The sequence below is a fragment of the Microtus ochrogaster genome, linkage group LG5, assembly GCF_000317375.1.
Source record: "Microtus ochrogaster isolate Prairie Vole_2 linkage group LG5, MicOch1.0, whole genome shotgun sequence".
In the NCBI taxonomy this organism is placed as follows: domain Eukaryota; kingdom Metazoa; phylum Chordata; class Mammalia; order Rodentia; family Cricetidae; genus Microtus; species Microtus ochrogaster.
The window spans coordinates 23,415,478-23,424,702 of NC_022031.1; the positions used below are offsets into that span (position 1 = coordinate 23,415,478).

The 9,225-nt window shown below is 38.3% G+C and overlaps 1 long non-coding RNA gene across 1 annotated transcript in view; it reads right to left on the reverse strand.

The window, feature by feature from the left end:
- Positions 1–6,025: 6,025 nt before the first annotated feature.
- Positions 6,026–9,225, reverse strand: part of LOC113457731 — a 21,461-nt gene continuing 18,261 nt past the window's right edge. The window contains exon 3 of the long non-coding RNA XR_003378239.1: positions 6,026–7,239. This is a non-coding gene — a long non-coding RNA (uncharacterized LOC113457731). The remainder of the gene's footprint in view (positions 7,240–9,225) is intronic.

Genomic DNA, 9,225 nt, shown 5'->3' on the forward strand with positions numbered 1-9,225 from the left:
GCCCTGATAGGTTAGAATATAGGTGGGTGGAGTAAACAGAACAGAATGCTGGGAGGAAGAGGAAGTGAGCTCAGAGACGCCATGCTCCCCTCTCCCAGGCAGATGTGATAGCTCTGCTCTCTGAGGCACATGAGATGAAACTCCTACCCAGGACGGACATAGGCTAGAATCTTCCCGGTAAGCACACCTAGCGGTGCTACACAGATGATTAGAAATGGGCTAAATTAACATGTGAGAATTAGCCTAGAAGAGGCTACATAGAAATGGGCCAAGCAGTGTTTAAATGAATACAGTTTGTGTGTTGTTATTTCGGGCATAAGCTAGCAGGCAGCCGGGGTGCTGGGGATGCAGCCCCGCAGCTATTACAACACCTGGTCCACCTTCCACATCCAGGGCTCGACAAGGCCCTGACTACACGTTTAGCCTCCACCTCCAGAGTGTCTCTCCATCCAAACAGGAGACTGAGGCAGGGAAATTTTGGGGTGATCTCCTCTTGCCTTGGCAGAATGTTCCAGAATTGTTTCAACAGTCACAGATTTGTCCTTTTGTAAAGTCTCCAGCTATTGTCAAAGTAAACCTGTAATTTGCTCTTCTATGGTATGATATACCAGAGCTGTGAAGGGTGTTGATTTAGTCAAATAGTTGCCTGTAAATTAGTGAAGATTGTGGAGCTGAGATAAACATGGGTGGATGTGAGGCTCAGGTAGTGGGGTGGTGTAGTGGAGATTCCCTGTCAGATATCTGTCCCAAAGCAGGAAGTTAATCTTCTGAAGATAGCTATCTATCAGATCAGAGAAGGCAACAGCAGATTCCAGAGAGATCTGAAGACAGATTTACTTCATGAGATTCTGTTTCCAGTTTTCCCACGTTGAGAGACAGGAATTACTCTCTTTGTCTTGGTTTTGCTAAGTTAAGTTACTATCTAAGCGAGCATCCTAGGGTACTGAGTTATTTTGTTATCCATGAAAAGCATGGCATTGGTACTTAAGCCCTCTTAACTGTCTCTTGTAGTTTATGTTTCAGAAGAGCATCTCTACTACAAACTTAAAAGAGCTCAATGGAAAACAGGCTATTTCAGTCCCCTTCAGAAGCAAATTATATAGCTTTGATTTTCTGAGTACTTGGGATGGAAGTCAGAGCTTCAAGCATGTTAAATGGACACTCTACTACTGAGCTACACCCAGAAGTAAAATTATTTAATCTAGTATAAGTTGAGTATCACTTATTGGAGATGAATGGGATCAGAAGTGTTTTGGGTTTTAGGTTTTTATTTTGAAATATGTGCATATTCATAATGAGGTATTATGGGTGTGAGACCCAAGTCTGATTTCATGGTTTATGTTTCAAAACCACTATATTAATATAGACAGAGAGGATTTTTAGAAAACGCTTTTAGTGTACCATCATTCTAACTGAAGCCTATTACATGAAGTCAGATGCGAATTTTTTATCACTTGTGGTATCATATCAACATTTATACAGTTTCTTATTCTGGAGTATTTATGATTCCAGATATTTGGATTAGAGATTGTCATCTACTGGCTATTTTCTCAATTTGATGCCTTTGTTGTTTTTTTTTTTGTTTTGTTTTTTGTTTTTTTGTATTTTTTGTTTTGTCAAGACAGGGTTTTCTGCTGCTTTGGAGCCTGTCCTGTCCTACACTAGCTTTTGTAGAGCAGGCTGGCCTCAAACTCACAGAGATCAGCCTGACTCTACTTCCCGTGCTGAGAGCAAAGGTTTGCTCCACCACCGTCCAGCTAAGAAGCCTTTTTTTAAATTATTTATTTATTTATTTATTTATTTATTTATTTTGGTTTTTCGAGACAGGGTTTCTCTGTAGCTGTAGAGGTTGTCCTGGAACTAGCTTTTGTAGACCAGGCTGGCCTCGAACTCACAGAGGTTCACCTACCTCTGCCTCCCGAGTGCTGGGATTAAAGGCGTGCGCCACCACCGCCCGGCTGAAGCCTTTATTTCTTATTGGAGCAGCTTCGCAAATGCCAAAAGACTGAAACAGGTGTTATGTAAGGGAGTCTCCTCCTCTGAGTGCATCATCCTGGGTGAGCAAGTATATGGTGAAGACAGGCTGGCTTCCTCCAGAGAAGTGATAATTGCTTGGTGGATTGTTCCCTGAGAGCCTTACCTTTTGTGAACCAATGAGTAATTAGATGGGAGGAGCAGGTGTGAGCAGTTGTACTTTTCCCCAGTAAAACCATCTTCTGCTTTGCTCTTATCTTCCCTTCGGTGTGAGCCAATAGCGAAATGAGCATAAAGTAAGCAAAAGTAACAGTTATATTACAAGAGAAAATGCTTTTCCTGTGGCCCTCTAGCCATGTGTCCATTCTTTCTTCTTCCTTGTGTTTTCATGTCTGTGGGAGCTTATGACCAGGGCAAGGTTTTAATCTGTTTCTGGAGCAATGTATCAAAAGTATAAAGGCAGTAAAGATCCCAGTACTGCTGCTGCATAAAACTCTGTGCAGATATGTAGAGGCCTTTCTACCTATTCTACGAATATCCCACCTACATCGCTGCCTTTGCTCTTGGAGGAGTGATCTCAACAAGTAAAGCTATAATGAAAATGTTGTTTCAGGATGTTTCATGAGGTGAAACCAAAGCCTTTTACCAGCAACTTAAGTTCAATGTCTCTCACTTGGAAATGACGGCAGAGAATGTTATAAGTCTTCATTTTACAATAACGAGCAGAAGTATGAGGCTTTCTCGCATTTACACTAGAGTCCCTTCTTTTTGTCATTCTCTGTATTTTTAAAGTAAATTTTCTTTTTTAAAAATTATTTTTATTGAACTCTACTAATCTGCCCCTATATCTGCGAAATTTCTAAGCGAAATTATCTCTCACTTCTCTCCAGAGAGTAACTACAAAGGGTTAAAGAAAATCCACCCTGACAATGCTACAAACAATTCTCTCGGTGTGTGTTGGTTCACTGCTCCACAGGGCATAGCAGATGTTGTGTCTGGTAGTAAGAAGGGCCCAGGAGGTGTGGGCTGTCAATCATGTCTTTGCTGCTTCCTCCCCCCCCCCCTCTAACTACAGGCTATGCTACGGATATGAAGCCCAACCAAAACAATCTGCCTCAGCTGGGGTGTCTGAGGTTTCAATAACCCTGGCAGAGGTGTCAAGAGCCTTCCTGGAACTTGGCTACCCTGCTGACCAGACGCTTAGCAAGTTAACAAGATTCTGAATGCTCACCACTCTATAACTACAGCAATTAACACAACTGGAAAAAAAAAATCACCAAACCGAAATGTTGAAAAGAATCTCGCCAAAGTTGCCCTCCCTGAAGCAGAGCATAAAACGAAAAACTGCACTACATTGGAGAGTATGGTGAAGCTTCAAGTTGGCCAGGTTCTTTGGTTAACTAAATGAGAAAAGGTGGAATACAGAAATATTACCCAAACATTTTCTCAGTATATCTATATGCAAAATTTCTGAATACATTAAAATGATCTTATTCAACAAATCTTATACTCTGCCTCTGGAAGTAACAAATCAACATAATTCTCACAAGAAATCACAACTCAAATTTGGTCAGAGAGTCATATCAAAAAATAAGTTTTATTAAAGGAAATAATACTACTCAGAATATGTATTGAGGTTGTTTTAAAATTTACCCTTTTAACAAAGTTTAAATATTTACACAACAAAGACTCCACTTATTTAATGATTTAAAAATCCTATTTAAATGACTCTGTACAAAGTCCCTGGCCTGATTTTTCCTGATGATGTTTGTGTTTCAACTTATATTGCATTACAGTATTTCCCAAGCTTTTGCTTACAATTTTATTAAATTGCAATTATATGTTTTAATGAGAATATAGATGACATGGTATTTCTAGAAAATATATAGTATACAGGAGAATATCAATGTGTGTTTAGCAGTTGAATGTTGTTAGTCTTTGCTTTGAAATTCAATAATGCCATCAGCATGGAAGACCTCTCAGAACTCAGCATTTCACACAGTGCAAGCTGCTTCCCCTTACAAAAGACCGGCAGCTGTGGCTCCCACAGATACCCTTAAAGACAGCTAGAATAAAACACTGGGAGGGAATAGGTCGACACAGGAGCATGAAATGGACGAAATGAAGCCCCTTTGTCAGAGCCAAAAAGGCTATAAAGTTACTATAGTAACAAATAGTATTAAACTCCAGGTGGATTGATTTAATCTTCCTCAAACGAAAAAAAAAAAAAGGTTAACAAAAAACAAACCAATAGTGATCACAATTATTCTACCCAAATATTTTTCAAGAAGCTGTTATTTTTAGTTTCATTTGGATAAACAGGAAACCGAATGCGTGTTCGGATTTGAGGAAAGAGTCCCAGAGATTCACAGTATGGGAGGAAAATGCAGTTTTTAAACATCCCTGATAAATGAACCAATGTATGAGCAAGAACACCTAGGCAACAATGGGAAAAGAATTGAGCAATAGGGTTCCCAAATCTTGTTCGTGCTTGCTTGCTTCCTTCCTTCCTTCCTTCCTATCTAACTATTTTTGTTACAATTATTTGCCTCTGGGGTGTGTGTGTGTGTGTGTGTGTGTGTGTGTGTGTGTGTGTGTGTGTGTGTGTGTGTGTTCATCAAATTTTTGTCAGGTAGAAAGAATTTAAGGTCCATATAGCATAACTCCGGATCCCATTCTAAAGTCATAGATGATTCAGCAGGCTTACCTTGACTGTGGCTGTGAAGTTTCTAGCTCTCTCTGCTTTAGTCTTTTTCAGAGCTGATTTGAGATATGTGGTGCAATAATAACACGTGAGATGTCAGATCCAAAAGTTTTTATAAAAGCACAGATTAGAAAAATTTGACAAACTGAGTTCTAATTTGGCTCCTTTCCCGCACTGGTATATTGGATCAATAACATAGGGTAGGCATGGGATCCTGCTTCTCCCTTCTTCCAGACACAAAACTGCTGTCTCTGGTTTTGTGTGATTACCATGTACCAATATGCTGCAGGTAATGCCTTGCAAGCTCTTTGTTCCAGCAAACACTCCTTCCATCCCTTGGACACACAGTCTCTCACACCAACATTCTTCTCTCATTTGCTTTAATAAGTGTCTGTTTTTATGGTTCTATTTTCAAATATTTTATCTTATATTTTCAACATCAGTGCATCCTTTCAAGAATAAATAAACATTAGCAATTACATCGTTTAAATTTAGGGTTAAATGAACGATCCTGTGAATTGTTCTTCTTAAATGCTACTGTAGTGAGCTGAAAGAGTTAAGGGATGTCTCCTGACCCTTAATTTATGCTATGGGGCTAGGTACCCAGGCAGGCTGGACTCAATAAGAATATTTTTAGTAGGATTTAGCTAACAGTGTGAGACATACCTGTAATGGATTTAGTTTGGGTAAACAACTTTTGTCTAGACAGCCCAAATGTCACAGGTGTTGGTGTTCATTCTAAGTGGTAACTGCTAGGCTAATAACTGCAAAGTTGCCTTTCATTATTCATACTGATATTTTATGAATTAAGCTTTTTTTTCTCATATCTGAAACTAGATGCACATTCTTAGGAATGGTTTTAACCACACAAATGTTTGCTGACCACTGTTATTAAACAGTTTGGGAGTAGTCAGGCTGCAAATGCACTGATATGGGTTTAGGATGGTTGAGGCTGCTTAAGAAATACAGCAGGACTGAGAATACAGCAAAGAGAGCGGAAAGAGGAGTGTTGCAGAGTTTGGCAGGAAAGTACAGAGCCCAACTGTGGTGAAGAGATGAACAAACACACACAGAAGTGCAGGAGGCCATAGGAGCACTCATTTACTATAAAGAGTTACTAATTCATTACGTTTATCATCCATATCCCTGCTTCTGCTTACCAGGCATAAAAAATAATGTGCTCTCTTAAGCAACTCATTGGAAGAAATAAAAAAAATGAGAACTCTAATAGATCTGTGTTATTTTTTAAAAAAGTCTACTTCCTTATAATAAGAAAAAATGACTTATCTTTTTAATAACTAAAGACACATTACACTTTTTAAATTTTATTTAAAACCATATATTCGTTCCTACTATGGTAAAATTCACCTATAAAACATTTCTGTTTGTAGTAATATGTTGCTGAAAACTCATTAGAAAGGAAGGGGAGAACACAGCTAGGCTCGGTGAGGACTTGGCATCACCAGTCTCCTATGTCACAGCTATGAATGCTCTTCCCTTCAAATCCTCTAATGCACTCTGAGATTTCAGCAGTTTTAATAACCCATGATAATGTTTACTTGAGTCTCTATAGTTTCTCAAGTTATAGAAATGAGCAATACAGTATATCCCTCATGTATAAAACAGTAAATAAATAATTTTATACGAAAACTGGATTTTGACAACTCTTACATGAGAATGGAGTTATAAAAACTGAGTAAGTTTGGGTAAAGGGTGTCATTGCAAACCTTTCATTCTAAAGAGAATGTGATTATAGCATTAAGTACAGGGCAAAGTTGTTACTTTTACATAAAGCGTTCGATTATTTATGCATGCAAATTTCTGTTCTTCATTGCTTTAATTTTGTTAAGAACTAATGTCATCTGAGGTTGTCTTTTTTTTTTTACTTGTTGATAACACTTAACACTCCCCCCCCCCAATACAAAATAAATGGGATATGGGACCCAAAGCAACAACTACTGTATTAAATGTTGCCTTAAATGAGAATGCATTGCTGGTAATCCTATTTATATATTGCATAATCTATTATTTCTTTTGATTATGCTTTTTCTTCTAGTGTACATTCAACATTTTACCAGAAGGGCTATGTGATTCAAACTAGTAATTAGAAACCCGAGGCACTAATAATTTGACAAAGATACTAGGTCTGCTCCATTGTATAAGTTGTTCAGAGAGAGGAAATACATAAATGGATTCTTAAAAGACAAATTAGTTTAATTCACAAAAATTCACATAACGTGTAATAATAGTTCATCTGGAGCTATCGAGCCATTTTCATTCAGAGGAGCAAAGGAGGAGAGAAGGGGGTGTCTAAGTCTTGTCAGTGCTATTAGACGTCATGTATGCCAAACTCTTACAATTGCTGTTAATTTTCACCTCAGGTATCACAAAGAGCTTTGGAAACTGCCTGGTGCAATCTATGAAAATCTATAATCCCAGCACCCTCCTTACTAACACTGCAGGACACTCCACGGCCTTGAGACTCCACCAGCATCCTCTGTGTCATGGTTTAGACACCACTGGGCACTCTATCGGAAAAGCATCGTCATCTGTCTAATTCTCTGTAGGAATAGAAAAGGAAGAGGATCATAAATTAATGACAGACGTCATCAAGAAAATTTCCATACAGTGCAAATGTTTCCATTTTTCAGTGTGTTTATTTTTATTTTATGTGTATGAATGGTTTGCCTTCATGCACAGGTGTGTGCCAGATGTTTGCAGGGCGCTTTGAAGGCCATAAGAGGGCATCAGAAATTCTTGTACTAAAGGTATAGCTGGCGGGTAAGCTGTCATATGGATGCTGATGACCGAAACAAGGTCCTCTGCAAGAGCAAGTGGCTCTCAACTGCTGAGCCAGCATAACAACCTGTTTTTTGGAGTTTGCACTTGAAGGGAAGTTCAGTGAATAAACACATTGAAAATTTCAATTTGCCTAAAAATAAAATAATGCCCAAATTAAACATAAATTTCTATCTTCTTACATAACATTAAAGTACATAAATTAATGGACCTAAGTATGTTTTCCTCATTTTTTTCTGCTGTGCTTTATTTTTCAGTGATTCAAATTGTGTCTAGCATAAAATGTTTGGTGTTTACTAAATATACAAACAATGAAATTTCTCAATTGTGCAAATTTTCTATTCCTATATAAATGTATGAACCAAAGCAAATACTCAATTTGATTTAAATTAGATACATTGAAATCCAGTTTATAATTAGGGTCAAATGCTTGACTTTTAACAGTGTAAACTGTTAGGCATACACAATATTTGTATTTTTTTGTTTATAAATTAGTGATCTCTGTAGATATATCACTAATTTTCAAGAAAAAGCCAGGGCCAAATCATTAAGAAAAAATGAATATTTAGCAGGGTGATGGTGGCGCACGCCTTTAATTCCCAGCACTCGGGAGACAGAGGCAGGCGGATCTCTGTGAGTTCGAGACCAGCCTGGTATGCAGAGCTACTTCCAGGACAGGCTCTAAAGCCACAGAGAAACCCTGTCTTGAAAAACCAAAAAAAAAAAAAAGAACATTTATAAAATTAAACAATTTATAAGAGACTTTTCTGTAAAACTGCTCATTGAACACAATACGAATAAGATGTGTAATGGGACCAAACCACCCAAACTCCAAGATTAATGAAGTCATGTTGAGCCCATTCACATGAGATTTACAGCCAGGTGTTGGCCAGAGTCGCACCAACACTGTGATGCCAGATTCATTTCATTTTCCTTGGATGCTGGGAGTTTCAGAGACAGCACTAAAACTTACACTGATTTGAGACTGGTAGAATATAGGAGTTTCTGCTCTATTTAGTCTATCCCATGATGCAACGGCTTTGCTTGTAAATGCATTTTGTCTGTATCTCTTGATAGTATTATGTGTCCAAGCATTATGGAGACAGGACAAAATATATGTTTTGCTTTTTTTTAGGTTTGGCAGTATAAAGGTGAATTACCTAAAAGATATTTATTGCAGCCATCATGTAAGGATATAAATATCCTGAATGTTTAAAGCATCCATTTCAACCATGCAGAATTAAGAGAAAAATAGGAAACTGAGATGCAGTAGCTCTGGTCCCTTGTCATCACCCGTAGTGATGTTAACTATTTGTCTACCTCCACATCATCTCCGAGTCAGTTCCACCCCGTGCCAGAGCCTAAGAACCAGGAAGAGCAGCTTTGAATCTAGAGGCACCTAATTTTTGTTGAAGTCTTAAGTCTACCCTCTGTGCTTTCCAAACCTTGGATTTATCATGTATGAGGAAAAGATATAAGAACATACAAGGCACAGGATTAATTGTAATAATACCTTAAAATACTTGCATTACAAAATTTATTTAAGTGTGATTTCCCTTCCCCAGAAGTTATTCAGCTAAGAGTCTCACACTCTTTGTATAGCTAGCTGGACATAAATAAATGGTGTTGCGGGAGGTCCTTCTGCTCCTCCAGCCTAGAGCCACTGAGAGAGTTTACGCAATAGTCCAGGCAAGAGCAGTTTCTTGCCCAGATGGTTTATCATCCATATCCCTGCTTCTGCTTACCAG